The sequence below is a fragment of the Oculina patagonica genome, chromosome 1 (assembly GCF_052425735.1).
Source record: "Oculina patagonica isolate OP01 chromosome 1, crgOcupat, whole genome shotgun sequence".
In the NCBI taxonomy this organism is placed as follows: domain Eukaryota; kingdom Metazoa; phylum Cnidaria; class Anthozoa; order Scleractinia; family Oculinidae; genus Oculina; species Oculina patagonica.
This window is the reverse complement of record NC_135758.1, coordinates 35895737-35920390: the sequence shown is the minus strand read 5'-3', so window position 1 is coordinate 35920390 and position 24654 is coordinate 35895737. Positions and strand designations below refer to the sequence as shown.

The 24654-nt window shown below is 37.5% G+C and overlaps 1 long non-coding RNA gene and 1 pseudogene across 1 annotated transcript; one reads left to right on the top strand and one right to left on the bottom strand.

Annotated features, from left to right (window-relative positions):
• The first annotated feature begins 121 nt into the window (after window positions 1–121).
• On the top strand, window positions 122–1026 carry LOC144650395 (octopamine receptor beta-2R-like; annotated as a pseudogene).
• A 3257-nt stretch (window positions 1027–4283) lies between these two features.
• Window positions 4284–23692, bottom strand: LOC144666996 (uncharacterized). The gene is made up of 3 exons (XR_013573266.1): window positions 23480–23692; window positions 13244–13291; window positions 4284–5455 (listed from the first exon to the last, which is right to left on the bottom strand). It is a non-coding gene; the product is annotated as an uncharacterized LOC144666996 (long non-coding RNA).
• Window positions 23693–24654: the final 962 nt, after the last annotated feature.

Here is a 24654-nt window from a genome sequence, read left to right as displayed (position 1 = left end):
CAAAAAAAAAACGGGTTTCCGATAAGACTGGTTTTCACAAAGCTGTGAACAGCTGTTTCTACTTTAAAAAAAAGTGTGCGAATGCTCGTTTGGTAAATCCCATCGAGGAAAGCGATAAAAACTAAGCCAAAACAAATTCAGAGTTCGGTCTCTTCATTCGCTTAAAATGATGGTGGAAAATTGGCTCAATTCTATCGGCTGGTTACTTTCAGTCGTAACAGCAATTGGAAACGCCTTCGTAGTCCTTCTTGTCGCCAAAACTCGCCGACTACATTCCCCAGCTAACTGGTTCGTCCTTTCCGTAGCAGTGGCTGACTTTGCGGTCGGAGTCGCCGTTTTTCCATCGAGTTATTTTTGTAGTTTGTCAGTGGTGTGCAACGTCAGAATATTCGTGGCTTTCTACTGGTTTTTCCTCCACTGTTCAGTCACAAATCTTTGCACCTTGACTTGGGATCGTTTCATCGCCATAGTTCAACCACTCAGATACAACACCTCCATAACTAAGAGACGCCCCGGAATAGTTATCCTGACAGCATGGTTGATTCCCTTCGCAATATCTCGCTGTCACTTTTGGTGGGAATGTACGCCACAAACTCCATCACTGCGCAGAATGCATTTCGACTAGTCGGCGTCTCGGCCTTTGACATAATATCCTGCGTGCTGCTCTTCTATGCCGTTGTTCGTATCCTAGTTGTTGCACGTGCACAGTCACACCAAGAAGCGGCGATTGAACTGCAGCTTCAACCAAGCCACTCATCCCCTGAAGCTGTAACTTTCCGTCGACGAAGAAGGCAAAACACAGCTCCCTTCATAATTGCTATTGTCGTGCTTTTCTTGGGTTGTTTCATAGTGGTTAACTGGTTAGTTTTGTGCAGCATTATTATTTCCTGCCAAGTGTCCAATAAAGCTGGCCAGATCGTCAGTATACTCCTGGTACTCAACTCCGCTGTGAATCCTTTGGTTTACGCGTTTTTGAAGAAGGACATTAAGATGGAAATAAGGAAGCTTATTTGCAAAGAAAACTAATGCGAAGATTAATTCCCGATGTACATGTCGTCTCTTAAAGGGTGACATTTGTATCATAGAAGTCTTTATTTAAGAAAATCACTTAAGTTAATATTTTTTTCGTGAAAAAGACAAAGCTCTGCTACCTAATATATCTAAATGATTGTTTTTGAACATCAACGTTTACATTTACTTGTAATCATGCATTACTTGAGAGGAACTTGTAAGGTAAAAATTTTAACATATTTTTATTTTCGAAGCAGAGGTTGGTGCTTAAAGCTGTCAATTTTTGAGGAAAGCGATATAATCTTTACTAAACAAACTTTAAATGCAGGGCTGATCAAACAGCTAGGGACTGATTTTAGAAATTTATTTCGGCCCAATATATTGGGTTGAACAAAACCAACCTTCATCAGTTTATTGTTTATCAAGTCTACTGCTGATCCTGATCTACACCAAGATCCAGCTACAATTTGCTCCTGTTTGTCAGAGTGGTCCTTGCATAGTTACAGAAGTCTTTGGTAGAAACTCCGTGTCGTTTTAACATGAGTGAAGAGAAGCTTAAGCTTCGAGTCAACAAAAGGATGTGCTCAGTCTGTAAATGCAAATTAGCCGAAACTGAAAGAGGTGCATGTTTAATCGTCTTACTCATTGCATCAGATGTTCGAGATTTTAAAAACCAAATTTTTAGGAATTATTATTATAAAACACAGTCTGCGATTTTCAGTTAATAAAAATAGCGGGACTTGTAATTTAATTTTAACCTCATTTAATAAGATGTATCTTTTCCGATCTTCCATGTTGTATCAACTGAAGTGTGTGTTTGCATAATCTTTCCTCGTCACGAAGTGGAAGAAGATCTGAACATATATGTTTCAAGTTGTCAACACCAGCTAGAGTATGTTTGCATAATCTTAAATCAGCACGTCTGTTTCTAGGAACACATCCAAACATGTCACAACGGTGTGAAAACTGCCAACCTGTAAGTTTGTCATTTGTCTATTTATATTAGCTGTAGTAAACACAAATTTTAATTAACTATTTCTGTGGTGATTTCCTTTGCGATACGGAACAGATATTACTGCATGTAAAATTACTTTTTTCCTGTCGAGCAAATTCTCCCTTTGATGTAACTCTGATTTTTCTGGTTAAGCCTTTTTCGATATTTTTTTTGCAGAAGGTTCTTTCAGTGCCACATAATGTCATCAGAGAATAATATTTGACCAATTAATTTGAATTATTGGTACCACAACTGCCTTGAAAAGATATTTATTTTGAAAGCATAAAATTGAGAAATTAAACGATACTTACCTGTAAGTTGAAGTTTGATTGGAATTCTATCGAGTCATCAAACTGCTCCAAGGGATCACATGAGATTGCCAAGCGCATGCGCATAACCAGTATTTACAGCCGAATGTGAGTGTCAACTAACGATGGTGTCTCACAAAAAGAAGAAACAGGGCATTGTGAAAAACAGACCCCAAGTAAAATAGTGAGATAATGGGTAGGGAACAATGGGTGGGCATGTCATCCCTTGGAGCAGTTTGATGACTCCCTAGAATTCCAATCAAAAGTCTCGTTTAATTTCTCAATTCTATCTCGTCATCACTGCCCCAGGGATCCCCTGAGATTTCAAAACTAAGACAGTCACATGCACGAGGAAAAAGTCCCAAAACTGTGTACAGGATCAGCAACAAAGATGTATTTATAAACAGAATACAACAAAACTTGTAACATAACAATAGCAATGGTTCACCTATAAGGGAAATATAAGACATAATGTCCAAATATGTTCTAAGCAGACAATGCTGTAATGGAGCTATGAGTAACAACAAGGCTGAGATAAATTGCCCTTTTTAGTCACTGTGGAGTATTGCTGATGCAAAATTAAACGACTCCACTGATTTATTGTAAAATAAATCAAAACATCTAGATGATGACCATCCAGCAGTTCGCAGAATGTCATGAACAGGGACACATGCTGCTTTAGCTTTCGAGGAAACTGCAGCTCTTGTACTGTGGGGTTTGAATACGTTAGTGTCTACACCAGCAGTCTCCATGACTGAACGGATCCATCTAGAAATAGTTTCCCTGGATACTCTCTTGTAAGGTTTAACAAAACTAATAAAAAGTTTAGTTTCTAAACCTCTTAAGGACTTGGTACGCTTAAGATATTCCTTCAAACAGGTAACTACACAGAGTGATGAATCAGCTTCAAAAGCTTTCAAGATAATTGACGGAGCTTTGTAGCTAGGCTTAGTTTGCTTCATGTGTTCATAGAGTAAAAATTCAAAACCATCAGGTGCTTCCTTCATGTAAGCAATATCCAGTATATGCAAACTCTGTCCTCTTTGTGCTGAGACCAATGACATCAGCATAATCAGCTTCAGTTTAAGAGTTTTTAACTCAAGTTCCTCAACAGGGTTGAGGGATGAAAGATAGGTTAAGACAGGTTTCACATCCCAAGTAGAATGGTAACGAGGAGTTGGTGGAGAGCCCTTAAAGACACCTTTTATGAACCTTGAAATGAGTGGATTACTGACAAATGCCAATGTTATTCTTTGGGACAGCAAAAGCTGATATGGCACTCCGAGCAGTATTGATGGTGGTGTAAGACAGTCCTATGTCATGTAGGGTGACCAGAAAATCCAAAACTGTTGTCAAAGGTGGGTTATAGGGATCATTCTCCCGTTTACTACGAAAGGCAATCCATTGTGTGATGTACGGCTTGTACTGTTTTTGTGTTCCTGTTAACCAAGACTGGAGGATGATTTTTGCAGCTTTGTCTGACACATTTCTCTGCTGGAGGCTTTGCCGGAGAGCTTGCAGACCATCCGTTTTATTTGTTTCCGAAGGGGTGCAGTGCACCGTTGTGAGGTTGCATCAGTAGGTGATTCGACTGTGGAAGACGGAGGGGATAGTCGACTAACAGGTGAAAGAGCGTGGTGAAGATGTTCGTTTACCTCGTTCCAAAGCTATATGTGGATCTCAAAACGAACGTCAGAAGGTCAGCGATCTGAGCAGGTGTTAGCGTTGTGCGGCCAGCAGGCTGGGGTCGTTCTCTAGTTTCCGTAGTGCGGCTAGACGGGAGGACCTATGCAAGACAGGATCAAAGAACACGACCGGGACATCCGACTCGCCCGTACCCAAACCTCCGCCGTTACAGAACACACCAACAACACCGGACACTACCCGCTTTGGAACGAGGTAAAGTTTATTGATCGTGACCCACACTGGTAATATAGATTTAGGCAAGCCTAAAAGCGGAGCTCCCCCGGTTATATGCCCTTTACATTTTTTTTAGAATGATTTTTTATTCGTGTTATTTTCTTTATATATATTATGTATTGTTTTTCACCATGAACAACAGCACCAAATAAAAGTAAAAATAGTTGATCAATCAAAAGAGGATGATCATCTAGCAGTTTGTGCATAACCTCCCAAAGATATAAAAACTCTCAAAGAGAAACTAGAACAAAGAAAGCGTTGCTCTAGAAAATATCCATACACCCACCATAACTGGTATGTTATAGCTGTACATAGCATACAACTGGAAAGTTTTGCATGTAGCTTGTCCCACCCCCCCCCCCCTCAAACGGGGGCCCTATTGGAACAGTGACAGTATTATTTCCCGATACTATAAATAACAACAAATAACTAATCTGTGAGACACACCCACAAAACAAAACAGCTGTGTTTAATGTTTTATTATTTAATGACTGAGTTCGGTTTTGGTGAAGTAAAAATTTACCTATGAACAACATATATTTTATCAGTTATTATTGTATTGCAACATGTGAGATTAATTTAGAGATTGATGAACTGTGTATCTCATTATCATGATTACTGTTCTTCACAGTGTGGGCACTGGGAATTAAATGTTTGGGTAGGTAAAGCCTGCTGTTGAGCCAAGTGGCTCATCAGGCTGGAGCGTAACCAGGTTTCTGCAGCATTATTAAGCGGCTAGGAGTATTTCTACTCCCCCTGGATGGGATGCTAGTCCATCGCAGGGTTAACCCCCCCTCCCCCAGCAGTAAATAAGCCGGTACCCATTTATACACCTGGGTGAAGAGAAGAACTATGAGAGTAAAGTGTCTTGCCTAAGAACGCAACGTAGTGCCCGGGCCAGGTCTCGAACCCGGACCGCTCGATCCGGAGTCCAGCACAATAACCATTAGGTCACCAAACCTCCCACAAATGTTTGGGTAGCCGGATGATTTTTATATTGTGTTGTCAGAGATCCCTTAAGAAATACGTACATGGATGAGCCTTATCTGGCTCTATTTCATTAACTTTAAAATTACACCTGACCACATAAATTGTATTTCACACAGAGTACATAAGTATTAGTTGTACATGCAATGAAGAAATAATATATTCTGATTTTTCATTTATCTCTCTCTCTCTGTGTCTGCAACTCTCTGTGGAAATTCTGCTACTCGTGTTAACCCTGAAAAAGGGAAAATAACAGATACCATTTTGTTGATGATCATTGACATCAAATGAATATTTATAATTTTCATTGAATTTATTCAGAACATTATACAGATACATAAAAAAGAGAGTTATTTTTCCAATTTTTGCATGGGCCAGGGAATGTGTTGGGGGATACATGTATGTTTAGAACCAAAAAGTCCTTTCAGAGTGAGTGTGTCAGCAAAACCTTTTTTTACCTACTGAAGACACTAATAGTGCTATCAAAAAGACCCGGCACATGGCGAGGCTTTGATGAATGTTTTGGGGTGTGAAACACCGGCTTAATTCAAGAGTTCCCTACAAAATGATGTGTCTTTTGAGACTCTTGTAATTATTTATCTCTGACAGGTGCTGTTGAAAGTACTGTGATTAAGTGTTATTGTCAGAGTAAACCAGGCAATGCCAAAAGATGGGGGTCAGCCGATTTCCCTCATATTTTCAGCATTTAAAACCTATCAGATAAGATTGTGATTGGTGGCATTTAAATGATTTTCTGCCTTTTCAATCTTGAGATTGACCACCCCCCTAGTTTTTGGCACAGAAAGTGCCAAAAATCCTCATAAAAAAGGCCAAATTCTCAGTACAGGAAACAGATCTTCCTTTTGCATTTCGTGCACAAAACTTTTTCTCAAGGTAAATTAACTTGTTGTTGATGTTTTGCATGCTTAGAAACAACTTTTCAGTTCAACTGTAATTTTTACCATATTTTCTAAACTAGGTAGGTAGCTTGTGTCTTGCCACAGAGTGAATTTGGGGGATTTTCAAATTCAATTTTTTCAAAAGTTAAAAGTTAAAAGCCATTTTATAACAGTCCATACCGTTCTTATTCGAAAACAAGAATTTATTGATTGGCACGATAAATTTTTTTTCCACGAATTTAGTTCAAAAATGGCTCTGATCGCTCTTATGGCTATTTTCCCGCCAAAATTAAATCACACTAAAATATCACATAACATCGATACAATTATATTTTGAAATGAAATAGTTGTATTTTAATTCATTGAAAGGAGTAGAAACTTCATTAAATGTGTTAATAATTGAATTCGAATTAACTATGATAATTAACCCTCGGAGGTACAAGAGGGGGGGGGGGTGGATGCTACCACCCCATGAGGTTTTTTCTGAATTTTGAAAAAACGATTTACTCTACAATGCTGAAACTTTCATTAACTGTTCATTCATCCTTTGCGGAAATTTTGATATGTCAACGATGTGTCCGTGGTGTGTAACGTTGCCATGGCAACGTCATAAATACAAGCAGGTCTTGCCAAAAATCGTCATTTTTACCATTTTTCTTAATTTTTCCAGTTTTTTAAAACAGAAGTGCAAGATGTGTTTATTTTTACATTCCGTAAGCATTCTGGCTTGATTTTGCATCAATTCCCGTTATTTTCTGACTTTCTAAGAAAATGTTGAAATCCAAGATGGCGGATCCAAGATGGCGGCTCTAATGACGTCACAGCCAATTAAAATTATGTTATCTTATAGAGTACGCTGAGGGCTTTCTTCCAAGTTCAAAATAATTTCGCTACGCCTTAATATAACGAAAACTCCGGGGAGGGGCTCCATCCACTCCCCCCCCCCCCGTCCCTTGTACGATGGTGGGGGTGTGAGTTGGCTTGTACGTCCGACGGTTAAAGTAATAGATACCGCAGTCCGTGCATAAATTCATTGTGTATTTCCGGCGAAAACTAAGTCGTATTACGTAAGCATTGCTTCGATTTTCATAGTTTAGTTTGGTATGTCTTAAAAAGCGAGATTATAAACGTAATATATAAGGCGGTCTTTGCATTGTAGTAATGATCCAAGGTACCAATGAAAGAAACCACGAGTCGAGACGTTATTTCTCACGTTCGACACGGAATTTTGTCAGTTTCAATTCATACTATCACGTTTCATTCGGGACAAACACTCTTATATAAAGTATGAATTTTTCGTTAGCTTCACAAGAATCACCTTGTAGTCTTCTCGAATATAGTACAACTGTTCTACCGTTAGATGCTTGAAAACAAGATGTTACAGTTCGCTTACTACTCGAGGTCTTGTTGTGAGTGGCAAGCGAGGATGGCGATCTCGAAGTTCAGAAATCACTGAGGGAGCTTTCTTCATTCAGTTCAGGTCACTTTGACTTATCCGTAGATAGAGTGGCAGGTATGAGCATCTGTCCAGAACACTAAAAGAGAAGTAACAGGCGACTGCATGCGACTGGCGACCTTGAAAAAATACCTGTTGTTATCACTGCACAAAGATCAATGCAAACAGATTAATGACCCACGCCGTGTTTGCATGAGCTTTGTAATGTATGCAACACTGTCACGCTGGTTGTAATTTAAGCTCCTCTCTTTTCAAGTTAGTCTTTAGTTCTTTTCATACCAAAACAGACACAAACACGCATACAAGACCCAAGTAGACGTACACAGGTAGAAGTTTAGCTGAGCAATTTTTATGCTACAATTGTTAGTAATAGGAAGCATTTTTTCCTTATAACATTGCTTATACAATCTGGCTATAGAGCAACTGTTATCGTAACACTCTTGATGAAATTGTGTGCTAATTATTTAATGTACTCTCATTTGACCAATAAACGCACAAATCTCTGTTTTGGATATATGTTGTTGAGGACTGTATTCTCGTTTTTATCACTGAAGACGACTGTAATATGTCCCAACACCCATCTAAATTTGAACAGAAGCACAACGTTCAGCAATATGGCCCATAAAGTTCATAAATCTGAGCTTTCATTTCCTATAATAAAATAACAATCATAGATCATGGGGCACCTGTGGAGATAATGATGATAATGTTGTTGTTGTTGTTGATGATGATGATGATGATGATGATGATGATGATGATGATGATGATGATGATGGTGGTGGGGGTGGCGGTGGTGATGATGATGACGATGATGATTGCATTTTGACTGCTATGACTGTAATCAGGACATTTTTTTCAGATGAAAGTCTTCAAAGCCGAAATTTAACAAACAAAACAAAACCAGACAAGAAACCCACTAAATGCAGTGACTTTTGTGGGGTTTTTCTGTTTGCAGGCCCGCTTTACAACAATTTTCACGGACGAGTACTATCCTTTCTGGTATTTTCCTTGGACGGGCACTATTTAAACAATAGAGTGTTTCTGTCGAGGAACTATCGACTGATAGTTATCCCGCGGAAATTTGATGTTCTTAAAACAAATATTAGCCCGAGAAGCGAAGCTTTAAGGGCTAATATGCTAGTTTTAAGAACATCAAATTTCCAAGGGGCAACTATCAGACCGATAGTTCCGAGACAGAAACACTCTATCGTTTTTATTATTCACCACTAAATTTTCTCCGGCTTTGGCGCGCCCATTCAAAAACGAACATCGTGAATTATTTTTTACTTTTCAAAATAAAAAAACTCAATTGAAAGCCAAAATTTAACAAACGAAACAAAATCAGAGAAGAAATCTACTAAATGCAGTGATTTTGGTTGTTTTTTTTTTGTCTGCAGGCACACTTGTTTACAAAAAATTTCACGGGCCGGCACTATCCATCCGGGCATTTTTCTCGGACGGGCACTATGGGCTGATAGTGCCTTCCGCGGATGAACACCATCGCGTCACGTGATCAATTTAATCCAATCAGAATCTGAGAAAATTTTTTGGTGAACTATAATCGCTGATAGGGCATGATTGTGCGTTGGCTTAAAAGTGCTTTACATCTTAGGTTTTGGATAGCGATAGTCCACTGTATGTTTTGGATAGCGATAGTCGACTCGGCTGAGCTTCGTTGATTAATCTAACTCATAGAAAACTCGGGTTACTAATTTTCAAATATAAAACAGTGATACACAGTTTTGTAATGGCCACACCCAGCTTCTTAGAATCAAGGAATGTATACAAAACATCATTTTGTTTGAAATGCTAGTGAGATACATCTATAAATATTCAACATTTGAACAACGAGATCACTTGCTTACTCTTTCCTTTAATTTATGTTGGTTGAATGTTGGATATTTTGTTGTACAGGCAATCAAGTGATCGTAAAGGAAAAACGAATATAATTGTTAGACATGCACTACAGTTTCACTGGCGCGATGTATACTCGTATAAGCATTTCTCCTGTACATCGGCTAACTCTCGCCTCGCCCAATTATTTATTTTGATAGTTAAAAAGCCGGGCAATAGGTTGGCTTAATATTCCATTTGCACGATTTTTTCTTAGGGTTTCTGTAGTACAAATCTTTTACAGTACAAATGAAATCTGCTTCAAGGTTGTAGGCGAACCACGCCCTCACAGAAATTTATCGTGGCTGAAAGGTACACAACACGAAACAAAGTTGTTGTTGCAACCATCACGACCTTTGTCAAGTTTGACCAGGCGTTTGTGCTACAAAAATTAAGAATTTTTTTTCTTAATTTAATTCACAAATAGTTTTGAATAAGAAAGTTTTCTCATAGTGGCGAATCATAAGCAAAAGTGTGTGCATCTTAAGCATCCTATAATGGATTAGCTTGACTATCGCTTGGGTACGAATTCTGATCTGACCAGACGATTCAGTTATAAAATATGACACAGACATATACTAGACATTGATTCTAGTGACCTGAAACGAACATTTTGGTTTATCTCTTATATCGGTAAACGATGCCCATATAAATTGATGAACCTTGTGCTTCTATGAAAATTCACACACGAGTTGGGGTCACATTTCAGTTTTCTCCAATGACCAAAACGAAAATGCAGTCCTCGACAAAGATGAAAACAGAGATGTTTTCTGTTTTTATTGGTTAAATTGGAGTTACTACTTACTTCGGGTGCGTCACGATGACACTTGCGTTATAGCAAAATTAGAAATGAAAAAATACGCTTCCTGTCACTAAAGGTTCTTGAAAAAATACACAGCTGATCTGAACTTCTACCTATGTTTACCTGGGTCTTGTGTGCGTTTTTGTGTCTCTTTTAGGATGAAATAATAATAATAATAATAATAATAATAATAATAATAATAATAATAATAATAACAACGAATTTTTAAACAGGATGACCCTTCAGTACATGAGTACTGTTATCAAAGGGGTCCTGTAAAAAGAAAAATATACAAGAATTCGAGACTAACTTGAAAAGAGAGGCGCTCGAATTACAACCAGCGTGACAGTGTTGCATACATTACAAAGGTCATGCAAACACGGCGTGGGTCATTAATCTGTTTGCATTGATCTTTGTGCAGTGATAACAACAGGTATTTTTTCAAGGTCGCCAGTCGCATGCAGTCGTCTGTTACTTCTCTTTTAGTGTTCTGGACAGATGCTCATACCTGCCACTCTATCTACGGATAAGTCAAAGTGACCTGAACTGAATGAAGAAAGCTCCCTCAGTGATTTCTGAACTTCGAGATCGCCATCCTCGCTTGCCACTCACAACATGACCTTGAGTAGTAAGCGAACTGTAACATCTTGTTTTCAAGCATCTAACGGTAGAACAGTTGTACTATATTCGAGAAGACTACAAGGTGATTCTTGTGAAGCTAACGAAAAATTCATACTTTATATAAGAGTGTTTGTCCCGAATGAAACGTGATAGTATGAATTGAAACTGACAAAATTCCGTGTCGAAAGTGAGAAATAACGTCTCGACTCGTGGTTTCTTTCTTTGGTACCTTGGATCGTTACTACAATGCAAAGACCGCCTTATATATTACGTTTATAATCTCGCTTTTAAGACATACCAAACTAAACTATGAAAATCGAAACAATGCTTACGTAATACGACTTAGTTTTCGCCGGAAATACACAATGAATTTATGCACGGACTGCGGTATCTATTACTTTAACCGTCGGACGTACAAGCCAACTCACACCCCCACCATCGTACAAGGGGGGGGGAATGGATGGAACCCCTCGCCGGAGTTTTCGTTATATTAAGGCGTAGCGAAATTAATTTGAACTTGGAAGAAAGCCCTCAGCGTACTCTATAAGATGACATAATTTTAATTGGCTGTGACGTCATTAGAGCTGCCATCTTGGATTCGCCATCTTGGATTTCAACATTTTCTTAGAAAGTCAGAAAATAACGGGAATTGATGCAAAATCAAGCCAGAATGCTTACGGAATGTAAAAATAAACACATCTTGCACTTCTGTTTTAAAAAACTGGAAAAAATTAAGAAAAATGGTAAAAATGACGATTTTTGGCAAGACCTGCTTGTATTTATGACGTTGCCATGGCAACGTTACACACCACGGACACATCGTTGACATATCAAAATTTCCGCAAAGGATGAATGAACAGTTAATGAAAGTTTCAGCATTGTAGAGTAAATCGTTTTTTCAAAATTTAGAAAAAACCTCATGGGGTAGTAGCATCCACCACCCCCCCCCCCCCCTCTTGTACCTCCGAGGGTTAATTAACATAGTTAATTCGTAATCAATTATTAACACATTTAATGAAGTTTCTACTCCTTTCAATGAATTAAAATACAACTATTTCATTTCAAAATATAATTGTATCGATGTTATGTGATATTTTAGTGTGATTTAATTTTGGCGGGAAAATAGCCATAAGAGCGATCAGAGCCATTTTTGAACTAATTTTGTGGAGAAAGAATTTATCGTGCCAATCAATAAATTCTTGTTTTCGAATAAGAAGGGTATGGACTATTACAAAATGGCTTTTAATAAAAAATATACTATCGCACTTTTGAAAAAATTGAATTTGAAAATGCCCCAAATTCACTCTGTGGCAAGACACAAGCTACCTACCTAGTTTAGAAAATATGGTAAAAATTACAGTTGAACTGAAAAGTTGTTTCTAAGCATGCAAAACATCAACGACAAATTAATTTACCTTGAGAAAAAGTTTTGTGCACGAAATGCAAAAGGAAGATCTGTTTCCTGTACTGAGAATTTGGCCTTTTTTTATGAGGATTTTTGGCACTTTCTGTGCCAAAAACTAGGGAGGTGGTCAATCTCAAGATTGAAAAGACAGAAAATCATTTAAATGCCACCAATCTTAATCTTATCTGATAGGTTTTAAATGCTGAAAATATGAGGGAAATCGGCTGACCCCCATCTTTTGGTATTGCCTGGTTTACTCTGACAATGACACTTAAGTCCAGGAAAGCTTACATATTCTCCCTAAAACTTTTATCAGGGATGTAGCTAAGAAAACACTTAGCCGGTTCATCAACAAGCCCAGCTGGCTTTTCTGGCCTAAACAGCTCTAAAATTTTACTAAGTCTTTGTGTTCACGTAAAATTTCAGCTGAGTTTAAGTTCTATTTCTACATTTGCCTGGTACCACAACAAGACAATTTATGTTAAGTTAGGGCTTGAGCTTATTAGCTATTAAGGTTTAATTAAGGTATTAACAAAAGGAATTCAAACACAACAAGTCAATTTGCACTTCTCCCACAAAATCATTACAAGTATTCCGGTATTTTTTCGGGTCAGGCAGCAGATCTTGTTGGTTCTTTGCCCTCATACCCCTCCTCCACGGTGGGGGAGGGGTGCATTGTATGAACAACGAAAACATTTTACTTGAACAATAAAAACATTTTATGTACATGTGCTGTTACATATAAATTGTGTATATTAAATTCTTCAATTGAACGAGGATTTTAGGGAAATATACAATGTAAACTTACCAAGGGGTTAAAACGCATACCATTTTTCACACCCAAAAGTTTTACACTTGAAAAACAAGTTTCATGCACTAATGTGTCATGGAGCTTCTTTAATATCTAGCTAAAGAAAGGTATAAGCTGACACTTATGTAATGATTACCTGCATCACCAATTTCACTAACTGCACCCCTTGACTGTTTTCCCTGCACTGAAAACAAAATTTATACATATCAAAAACCTGTAAAATTCTTAACTTGCATCCTGGCAAAAAGTATGGAAATCCTAACAGCAAGTTTTAGAAAGACAACAGATTTACCAAAATAAATGATAACTTCTCACTGAAATTGACCTCAAAAAACTTGTTGTGCATGTAAATAAATAATACATGTATGTATTATTTACTTTTAATTATATAATCCTCGAGTCATCGCAGACAGGCCCATTTTGAACTTATTTTTTTCACGATCAAAAACTAATCCTACTTCTCTTGTAGAAAAAAAATTGGCAAAAATATTTGATTTAGTCACTGCTTTAAGTGGGAAAACTTTGAAAGGCTTAAAGAATTGTACGAGTCATGTGCAACCTTCCAGAAAGCAATGCTCATAGCCACAGGGCTAAAAAAGTACCCTCTGATTATCTGGGGCAAGTAGATTTTTCTGTCAAGCAATTAATTTTTCGTGCCTGTTTGCGTAATTTAGGTTAAAAGGCCCAGGCAAGTCGTCTACATGTAAATTATACAGTCACAAGTTTACTAAGAAACATAATCATGCACAGTCCTAGGCAAGCAAAATTTGAGAGCTGCTTGTTAACCACAGGGCAATCTGGAATTTATTTTTTTCCAAGCCCTTATCCTACATTATAACTTCAGGATCAGCTTGGTTGTTATAACTTAAGAAAATTTCATGATCTTTCGCATAACATTTTAGAATCTGTGCTATATTCTTTTATGTACCATATTTATTCGATTAAACGCCACGGCGTTTATTTAATTTTTCGTGATTCGAGTGCGGCGTTTATTAGAGGAAAGCGTTTATACGAGGGCGGCGTTCATTTAAAATTCAATTTATTTCTTGTAAACAATAGTATGGTAACTGAACATTTAAATTTAAAAAAAAAACACAGAAACATGTTTTAGTGCATGCCTGAAAAGTTAATTTTAATACCTTAAAACCTTGTTACAATCAAGAAAAATATTTTTTTTGGCCTGCTCAAGCTTGATTATTACTGCATTTGCTTTCCGAGTCTGTTATTCGAATGAATGCTGCATCATCATGATGCAGCGTTTATTTGAGGGCGACGTTTATTAATATTTCTGTTCTAATATGTAGCGCTCATTCGAGGGAGGCGTTTAATTGATTAAATACGGTAAGTTATAAAAATATGAAAAAACTAATTTATTTATTCTGAGAAAGGCTGTAAAATCAGATAAGAAATACAAAACTTTCACAAAACGTTTTCACTCATAACATTCATATGATAAAAATATAAAAACTAAAATAAGGAAGACTACGCAAAGTTCTCAGTGAAAAATAACAGAAGTCATGGAGAAACTATATTTCGCTAAGACTCTCAGCTAGCAATGTCCCCTATACAGTATGGGGCCCAGTTCTCGGCCGGGTCCAGTTCTCGGCCACTTTGTGTTCAACGCGTTTTTTCACGCCTCAGTTGAATTAAAACAAAAAGTTTTTTACATCCAGCGATAGATTTACATTTGCGATAGACTGATTCTTGTGCTCTAAGTATCGTTAGTTTGATCCTTCAACACGCTATAGAAAGCTCACACGTTGAGTTTACGCGGAGGTAGGTTAATTTGTTTTCCTGAAATCTTGTTTGTTTACGGCTCCTTGAAATTCTTGGATGCAGTTAAATTCGTATTTTATCCGAAAGCCCCAACCAAAAGAACTAATTTTTTTGCATGTGAAACGTAAAATAATTCAGCTTTCTGCTTAAGTTAACTTTTCGTTGATTCTTTGTATTTTGTTGGTCTTAATTTACTTCGGAATTTTTCCGTGCGACTTTTGCGTATTTGCCAGTTCTCGGCCACCCTGCTCGCTATCACAGCTTAGCGCTTGGTTTTTAATATAATTTCATCTACTGCAGCCAGAATAAAAGAAAGAAATGTTTTAAAAATAAAGTTCAATTAAATCTCTAAGTTTTGAGCTAACTCTTGTCTTGTTTATTATTTCTACAACACCTAACTCTTTCAAGACCCTTCCACTGCAAAGTAAACCATCTAAATGCATTGGTCACACAACACAATTCTGCGGTTTTGCAAGAACCTGCAAAAAGCCTCATAAAAATATTTTGCGATCGATATAACATAAATAGGGTGACCCTAAAACGCGGAACGACGGAATGACGGAACGGCGGAAAATAACCCCAAATCCTAAAAGACGGAATGGCGGAAAATTACTGCAAACCCTAAAAGACGGAATGACGGAATACTACCCCAAATCCTAAACGACGGAATGGCGGAAAATCACCGCAAACCCTAAAAGGCGGAATAACAAAATACAAAAAAATACAAAATGCAAAATGCAAAATAGCAAAAAAAGAATAATAATAATAATAATAGAGGAATAAAAATAAACTTAACATCTTCATGTATGTGTTAATCGTTAAGTGGAATTTTGAACTCGCCCAACAATCTGATTCTTTACTCGAAATCTCAGCTGCTTTGCAGCTTGTCAATGTCTCAAGCCACAAGTATTTTCGGTATTTCAAGTATTTGCAGTTGTCGCGTGAGAACGGAAGTACTATCATTAACTCACATTAACACGTTTTACCAAAGATAATTGACCCGACGGCTAACACAGCAATTCCCGGGAGCAATTACACTCGCGTCACGTGCAGATTTATTTTTGAAGTCGATATTAACCCGAATATATCTTGTCTCATCGTAATTGTTAGATTGTATGGCTTTTAAATTGCCCTCCCTTAATGGGAGGGTAAATTTCGAAAAACCTTCTATCGAAGATTATACAGGCCTAACACTGTTTGACTGGGGTCTTCTACAAGACAAGGAGGAGACAATCGGCCGTGGCTCCTTTGGATTGGTTTTTGTGGCAAAAGCGAAGGGGGAGAAGGTCGTGATAAAGAAACTTGGTTCTCTTTTTTGAAGTGTACCCTTGTACACTTATTTTTATACGCCATTTTTTTTCTCTAAATGAGCGAAAAAAAAAGCGGCCCACTCACAAATGATTGTAATTCCCGTGGGGGCTTTAATTTGGTGCGAACACTGAAATCTGAAAAAAACTTTGAAATCTGTTACTAGACTCGGTAACTTGATTTATTTCTTTTATGATTTTGTAAATATTAGAAAACAAAACCTGAGACATTGGTCTTAGCGCATAGGTCACAAGACCTTATACGAACAATGCTGATATGGACAGCTCGTCTCGATATTCGTTTTTTCTAGTTTCTGTTTTACAAAAAACTCATTCTGTTAATGTTAGCTTCTATTTATGATTATTATTGTAATTAAGTCTTCGTACAAGCGGAGTAGCTAACTGAGATTTCCGCACGCTTTTTAATAAAACAAAAATCACACACTGTAAAAACTGACTAGTTAAAATAACCAATTAAAATTGTTGCCATAAGCATCTGAGAGAACCCATTATTTTTAGTCATTTTGACCAGTTTAAAATGGTTTAAAATAACTAGATTCTTTTGGTTTGAAACAACTAATTTAATGAAGTTGAAATAACTAACAACAGGGTTAGTTTTACCTTTTTGTTACGTCGTTTTAACACAAATAATTATGTTGTTTTAACCATTAAAAATGCCGGCAGTTTTAACCAGGTTATTTAAAGTCAAAATAACCAGTATCTTTGGTTAAAATAACTAAATTATATTGGCTAGAAACCACCAAAATTAGTTAAATCAACCATTTAAAAAAGTACCCGGGGTGCATCTGAGACAACCCATTTTTTTTAGTTACTTTTTGTTAATTTAACTAAAAAAAATAGGTTAAAAATGGGGTTATTTTAACCATAAATAATTAGTAGATTTAACATATGTAAAAGAGTTGAGATGACACATTAAAATGGATCATATTGACAAGCAATTTCAGTTACATCTTTATTGAGTGTACAGTCAAGACGTATACATGCAGTGAAAATGGCTTCATATAAGGCACTTTCTTTCACCTGTAACTGTATAAATGATATATTGAAAAGGGATCGGCTATTTACCGAGTTAGAGGTTGAGTTGAGTTTGAGTTGAGTTTGAGTTGAGTTTGAGTTAAGATTGAGTTAAGATTGAGTTACCGTATTTCCAGTGTCTTTTCCTTTTTTTACAATAGAAAGTTCAAAATCGAAGGTTCTCATTATATTTACTGAAATAATACTTAACATCTTACTGACAAATTAACACTATTTCGCGTTTTACGCTAAGAACAATTCAGCTCTCGTGTTTTGTTGCTTGCAAATCATTACCTTTTATCGCGGTGTTGACTACAAGCAGTCCATCATTAATTTTCTTTCAGAGATAGTTTTATTCAGGCTATTCGAGAAACGCGAGAGGAAGAAAATAGGAGAGGCTAACATAATATTTTTTCTTTTGTCTCGCGCGTCGACTAGCTATGTTCAAACCGACATTTCAATTTTTGAAACCCTCTATCCACCAGCTACTAAACTATTTTTTTTAAAGGCAAATGGAGACCCGATTAGAAAAATTAGTCTTAGCTCAGGGGTTCTGGCTACAAAATTTAATTTTGTGATACGAAACTGATTTCACCATTATCCCGCAGTTTCTCTGTCTAGCCTTTCTTCGGGCTAATGCGAATTCTTTCCCACGGCAATCGCACGATCAGATCGGAATTCGTCTGAATGCCATGGTAACTCCACAATGGACAGAGAAATAATTCGCCTTTTCGAATTCTGGATATTTGGAGAACAACGTGTTTTAAGTGCGTTGAAGATCATTCTTATCATTTGTTTTGTCCATTACGGTCGATCATGGAGTCTATAAGTAGCGATTCGGATTGTGACTCTGTTGCCTCCTACGCTGATGTAGTCAAAGGGGAGTCTCTTTTTAGTTCTTCACCAGCGCGCCTTACCAACAGCTGTTGGTTTAAATTCCAAGTCGAAAGTGAAGAAGAAGCAATGCAAATTGCGTTAAAGAAATCTGCCAGTGATGCACAGGTAACTGTCCGTTTGCCGCATCGTTGGTTTTCTGATACGAGAAAAAGGAAAAGCCTATGTTTTATCTGCTTTAAAAATTTAGGGTGACGAAATATCTGATGATGACAGCCTTGAAACCACAACCCCTGGATTTAAAGAAATCAGCAAGCCACGCGTGAAGGTAAAAACCTTTCGTTTCGAAAACGTTTATTTATAATTGTTTGCGGTTGTATAGGCATGTGCATAGGATTTGTCATAAAAGAAGTTAATAACTTTGAAGGTTGACGGCTTTCAGTCTGTAAGGCTAGTTTACACGGGCGATTTTTGTCGCGCTTCCCAGTGCGCTTCCCAGTGCAACTGTTGTCGCGCTCGAGCTCGCAGTGAAAATCGCAAGTGATAAGTAGTGGCAATTTCGTAATGTTCAAAGCTTCTGCGATATCAGGGCGATAGAATTGCCGTCTGTTTACACTTGCAATTGCGCTTTCGTGCAATTTTCTTCGCGAGCTCGATCGTGACAAAAGTTGCACTGGGAAGCGCAGGAAAAAAAAAAAAAAGAAAAGAAGGCCAGGTTCGGACCATCGGAAAGATTATGAGGGGGGGGGGGGGTGGTGGGTTAGGACACGAAATGAGGATAACATAATTCTCTAAAATACAAAAGTATCAGTTTTCTTGCTTATTTGGTCGTAAAAAGTGATTCGCATCTTAAATTAAACACTTTTTTTAGCAAATACAAATGGAAAACGGTAACTCAATCTTAACTCAAACTCAACTCAAACTCAACTCAAACTCAACTCAAACTCAACTCAACCTCTAACTCGGTCATTATCTTATCTCATTCCAACCATGCATAACATTATCAGACTTTATACTATTATGAATAAAACCTAACGTGAATTGCACGCAGCCCCTTAAAGGTCATTGTCAGAAGTAGACGATCTGGTGTAGTATTTCTTTCAATTTGCAATAAGCAGAATTTTCTTTCATTAAAAACTGGCCATTTGCTTGGCACTCTTACTGTTATTCTCAAGCTCGATGATTTTTCCTTTAACTGTTTTAGCTGCATCAGACTGCAAAAAAATATTTTTTTTCTATTTATGCGATTCGTTCTTTGCTTGCTTTCTCTTTTTTTCAGGATTTCACTCTTGGAGCACTGAACTTGTTGACTGCAGGTTGCTTTCAGATGGTGTTGCTGAAGATATTGTTTGAAATAGTGAATTAATTTTGAATTTGGTATCAAAGGTTAAAAGGGAAGTCTATAAAAAATGCGAGCCAGGTCGAAAAAGAAGCAAGAACCCACAGATTGCAGATTATAGCCCAAGCAAGGCTGTCCCAAGGGACAACCTCAGCAAGGAAATTGCCAGTAGGCAAGCAATTAAATCTTGCCTTGACAAAACAACGGCTTCTGCTGGAGTTCAGCCCTTCAACCCTTATCACATTTTAGTTTTTATTCAATCTTATCTGTTAGTTATGTACTTATGTACTTAAAAGTACACAAGATCAAAGTCAATGAAACAGTACTTAAAGAGAAATAAGTTCAATTCATACATCAACAATTCAGTCCTCCAAGTAACTTAATAACAAAAAAAAGATTTAAACTGACTTCTCTTTTTGTGTTGAAGAATGTCCATTTGGGTTGTTTAAAGCAAAACTGAACAGGCAAACTTGCGGACAATTTAAAAAAATTCCCTACATTCCATGTACCGAAATAAAATAAAAATAACCGGTCTGCGGTGCGGACACGTGGGGGCTTATGAACTTAGACATTACATGTTAATCGGAAACTTATTGTCAGAATCAATAACTTAATGGTTGTTGTTTAAACTAATAACGCACGTCACGCTACCTAGCAGTAAGAGATTAAAATTTTAGCTCTGGGCAGTTCATACAGGGGAAAAAGGTAAGCGCAACATGAGATAAATGAACTGCACCAAAATAAACTGATTAAAAACTTATAGCCAGTGTACAACTCCGTGAGATGGTAATAGATTCACGCGAACAATGGCGGCAAACAAAATACTTGATGTAATTCTTCAAAGTGGTTTCCGGAGATACCGGCAGTAAAATGAGAGGACATTTAAAACTCATAAAGGATGAACGTCACGCAAGCTAGCAGTAAGAGATTAAAATTTGAGCTCTGGGCAGTTAAAAAGGTAATCGCAGCATAAGATAAATGAACTACACCAAGATATACTGATAGAAAACTTATAACCAGTGCACAACTCCATGAGATGGAAACAGATTTACGCGAGTAACGCGCAAACAGAATACTTGAAGTGGATTCCGGAGATACCGGAAGAATGTCACAAGTCTGACTTTTATTATTACAATATTAATTTATGCACGGGCGCCAAAGCTTTTAGGCGGGAAAAACGGTTTTTTGGTTTCATTACCCATAAGATTGGAACTACGTTCGCTGGGTAATCATCCCTAAACAGTTTCCATATATACAAAAAGTTAAGGATAGTATCCCAGAAAACTTTACATTTTACGTGCCAAGCATAGAAAATGAATAGTTCAGTAAAAGAATCCACCTACCAAGTGTGTCCATATCGCGATAGGAACGGGCCGGGATGAAGCGTTTTCTCGTTTCCAACTTGTCTTCGGTTAAATTAAGTTGATTGTCAAGCAATCGAACTCGAAGAAGTCTTCTACCCTGTCCACTTCGTTAGCTATTTGGGTTTAAACACGATAAAATAGTCAAAAGTTAAATTTGCTGTTGTGTATTAAAAGTGGCGGACAACGATTGCTCAAATCGGCTTACTTTTTAGTTTTGAATGCGTCGTGGCAGCTCTTCAACTGGCTCGTTCAGTTCCCGGTTAAAAACTAATTCAGTCACGTCCTCTTTGATGGCCAGAAGCACTGATGGCATTGAGAAAACGTACGTAGGAAAGAAACATCGATCAAACACCGGAGAATGTTCACCGGACGGGCGATTCTAAGAAACTGATATCAACTTGGTCACTACAGGTCATAAACTGTCACAGGAAAACAAAGGGACTTTACAGCATTGTCACCCTTTCCATTGTTACAACTTCAAAGCGGTTTTCTTTACGTGACAAAGCAAATCAAATAAATGGTCAGTTGATTGATACCAACGGAAATTCTAGAGATTCCTGTTTTATTCCGAAAATACCTAGCCTGCAGAACAGGCTTTTTATTTTTGAAATTTTTAGTTAGTTGCATCGCGTGACCCGCAAACCAGAAAATACCGTGAAATAGTAAGTTTTTAACTGGCCTCGATCTTGTTAATAATTTCAATTACCGACCGATTAGCCCGGTCGCCGAACAAATCACTAATCCGCACGGAAGGTTACTAAATCGCTGTGTGTAAACAAAGCGCTTGTTTAGTTCCCACTTTCCTATTACAGGTCGGATAAAGGCATAAAAATGTTGCTCCCCAAATACTACACTTCAAGAAGCATTTTTCCATTCACTTTTATCAGGTCATCATTAGGCTGGGATTATGCTTAGTCAGATTTTTCAGGCAGAACTCTCTTGTAAGTGACCGAAATATTTCACACAGTCACGGTATTTCCGAATAGTAGTAAGAATTTTACCTTGTATCAATGAAAGATTATAAAGCATGTAGGCTGGTGTTGTTGTAGCTTTTTGTTGTGATAGTCTGTCGTATTTATAACGACTTTTTTAAACCTGTCGTTTTTACCACTCACAATAGTATTGGGAGTTAGTCGTGCATTAGAACAAGTTAAAATAACTTATTTTAATAGTTATATCAGCCATTAGTAATTATTATAAATATTTTTGTTTGGAACATGTAATCTGTCATCAGTTGAAACAATAAAGTTTACTTATTTTCTTCATCAATCGAGCTACTATGCAACGCTGAATGATCGCATTTTTACCGGCCTTTTTTGTGGTCTTGCTGCACAATCTTGATCTTCGTTGTAGGCTGAACTACGTTTTCTAAGTTAGGGAATTTACCTAACTTACCACTTCAATCGATTACAAACAGGAAACAGAGTGAAAATACAATAAATGATTCCAAAAGTGGACTGAAAAATATAAATCAATTGTACCAGCTGTACTATGACTAAAGATTTTAGTCGTTTAAACTAATCAGAGTAGTTGAGTTATCGTGACTAATCTCAATGGTTAAAACCACAATTATGCAAGGTTGATTTAACTATTTTCATTTGTTGACAATTTCGACTGTTAAGAATGGTTAAAATGACTATTGTTTTTAGTTGCGACCATTTTAAATAGTTATTTTAACTAGTCCATTTTTACAGTGCAAACCAGTATTTGTCATGTTATTTTTTATTGTGCAAAGCAGCTGAGATTTCGAGTAAAGAATCAGATCGTTGGGGTGAGCGAGTTTAAAATTCCACTTGACGATTAACACATACATGAAGATGTTAAGTTTATTTTTATTCCTCTGTTTTTATTCTTTTTTTTTGCTATTTTGTATTTTTGGGGTAACTGTTCGCTATTCCGTCGTTTAGGACAGTCATTTTCCGTCATTCCGTCGTTTAGGGTTTGCAGTAATTTTCCGCCATTCCGTCTTTTAGGATTTGGGGTTATTTTCCGCCGTTCCGCCATTCCGCCATTCCGTCGTTCCGCGTTTTAGGGTCGCCCCATAAATAAGTTTACAGAGTGATTTTAATTTTATGACTGTGAAAATTAATTGAGCCTTTTTATACGGAAATTACGCATAAGCTTTTTGGTGGCTGAGAACTGGGCCGCGTGGCCGAGAACTGGACCCACAAAAGGAGATTTTATTTTTATTATTGTTCGGGATAATTAATTATTAACCGGTCGATAGCTTTACACCAAAAAGCTGAATAATGTAGAAAGCTCTGGGAGAAATTTCAAGTTTCTTTGGTTATTCTGAGAAAAGAAATACTAGTTTACGTCTATAGTGGCCGAGAACTGGGCCCCATACTGTATTGCATCTGACTCGACCACGTTCTTACAAATTTTCATGTAAATTTTGTTCTCTACTTGTTCTGTACTCTTTCCAACGTTTAAAAGTGGTGTGTTCTTCCTACTTCGGTGATTTAACTACAGAATAAACAAATTAACGCGGATAGGAAAAACCAGAAGTAAGGTATGCTTTGAATACAACTCGTGTTTAAGACAAAACGAATTTCAGTTCATTAAGTCTATGTCCTTGTTTGACATACCGGTTCACGACTGAGAGCTAGAACCCAGCTTCGTTTAAAAATGATGTACAGTGTATTAGGTTGAATGCTGGTTAATCTAAATACCAAAGACTTTTCTAATCTGTTAAAAAATGAACATCAATAGCTCACCTTGTTTTCGTAAAGGAATGTTGTCTTTGACCGTCTTTGCTTCAAACTCACCAAGAAGCTTGGAAGATTTTCCATTTCGATCGGCCACAATCTTTACTCCTCTACTAACTATGGTTGTCATCGCGGGTGAAACGAGGAATATATCCAGAAATAATGTATCTGTAATAAACTGTCTTTAAAACTGAGTTCTTCGTGTGCTTTTCAATCGAGGAGTCTTCAAGCTTAGTAGTGAACTCATGCGTACGCTTGGTAAATCGGCATGCTGTGAGATTGTTTCCTGACTTTTCACACAGCGGACTTCCTCAAGTCAGTCTCCCCTTCATGTAATTCTAACATTGTCAACAAGAGCTAAGAATGATTTTTTTTTCCTCGCGTTTAAAACTTCCTACTATATAAAGCTTAGCTGAGTAGAAATCGTTTTTAAAAAACTTTTTTGCTAAGGCCTTGATAGTAATGATTTTTCCCGCCAAAAGACGCGGGTTGCCACCGGAGCCTAGCTCGTTCCCAGGCCTAATCCGTGCGTACGGACGGTTCGATAGGATACCATTTGCCCTGTCTGTTCCCTTGTACCCGCATGTTACCAATGGAGCTACGCTACGCGCCTTCGGCGCGTGGAGCTCCGCTACAAACGCAGGGTCAAAGAGGCAATTCACATAAGACTTCACCCTAATAATATCAACAGGGTTAATGGAATTGAAATTCCTGAAGCATGGATGCCCACGATCAAAAAACACGACAACAGGAGAACTGTAGGACAGCGGACCGCTGAGAGAACAACAGGACACAGAAACAGCGAGGATCGAAATGCACCAATCACAGCTGTTGAAAACCAACCAATCACAGCGCAGCAGCGTGCTTTATAAGTTCCCGCACAACCAGTCGACCTTATCGCCTGATGAAGACTAGCAGTGTGCAGTCGAAACGTCGCGATCTACATCACAAGTGACACTACGTCGTGAGACAAACGAAAAATACTTTATTATTACATTCCGTGTGATTTAGTTTAATGCTAATAGCGGGACTTGTAATTTTATTTTAACCTCTTTTAATAAGATGTATCTTTTCCGATCTTCCATATTGTATCAGCTGTAGTGTGTGTTTACATAATCTTTTCTCGGCACGTAATATAGGAAAAGATCTAAACATGGATGGTTCAAGTTGTCGTAATTTTTGCG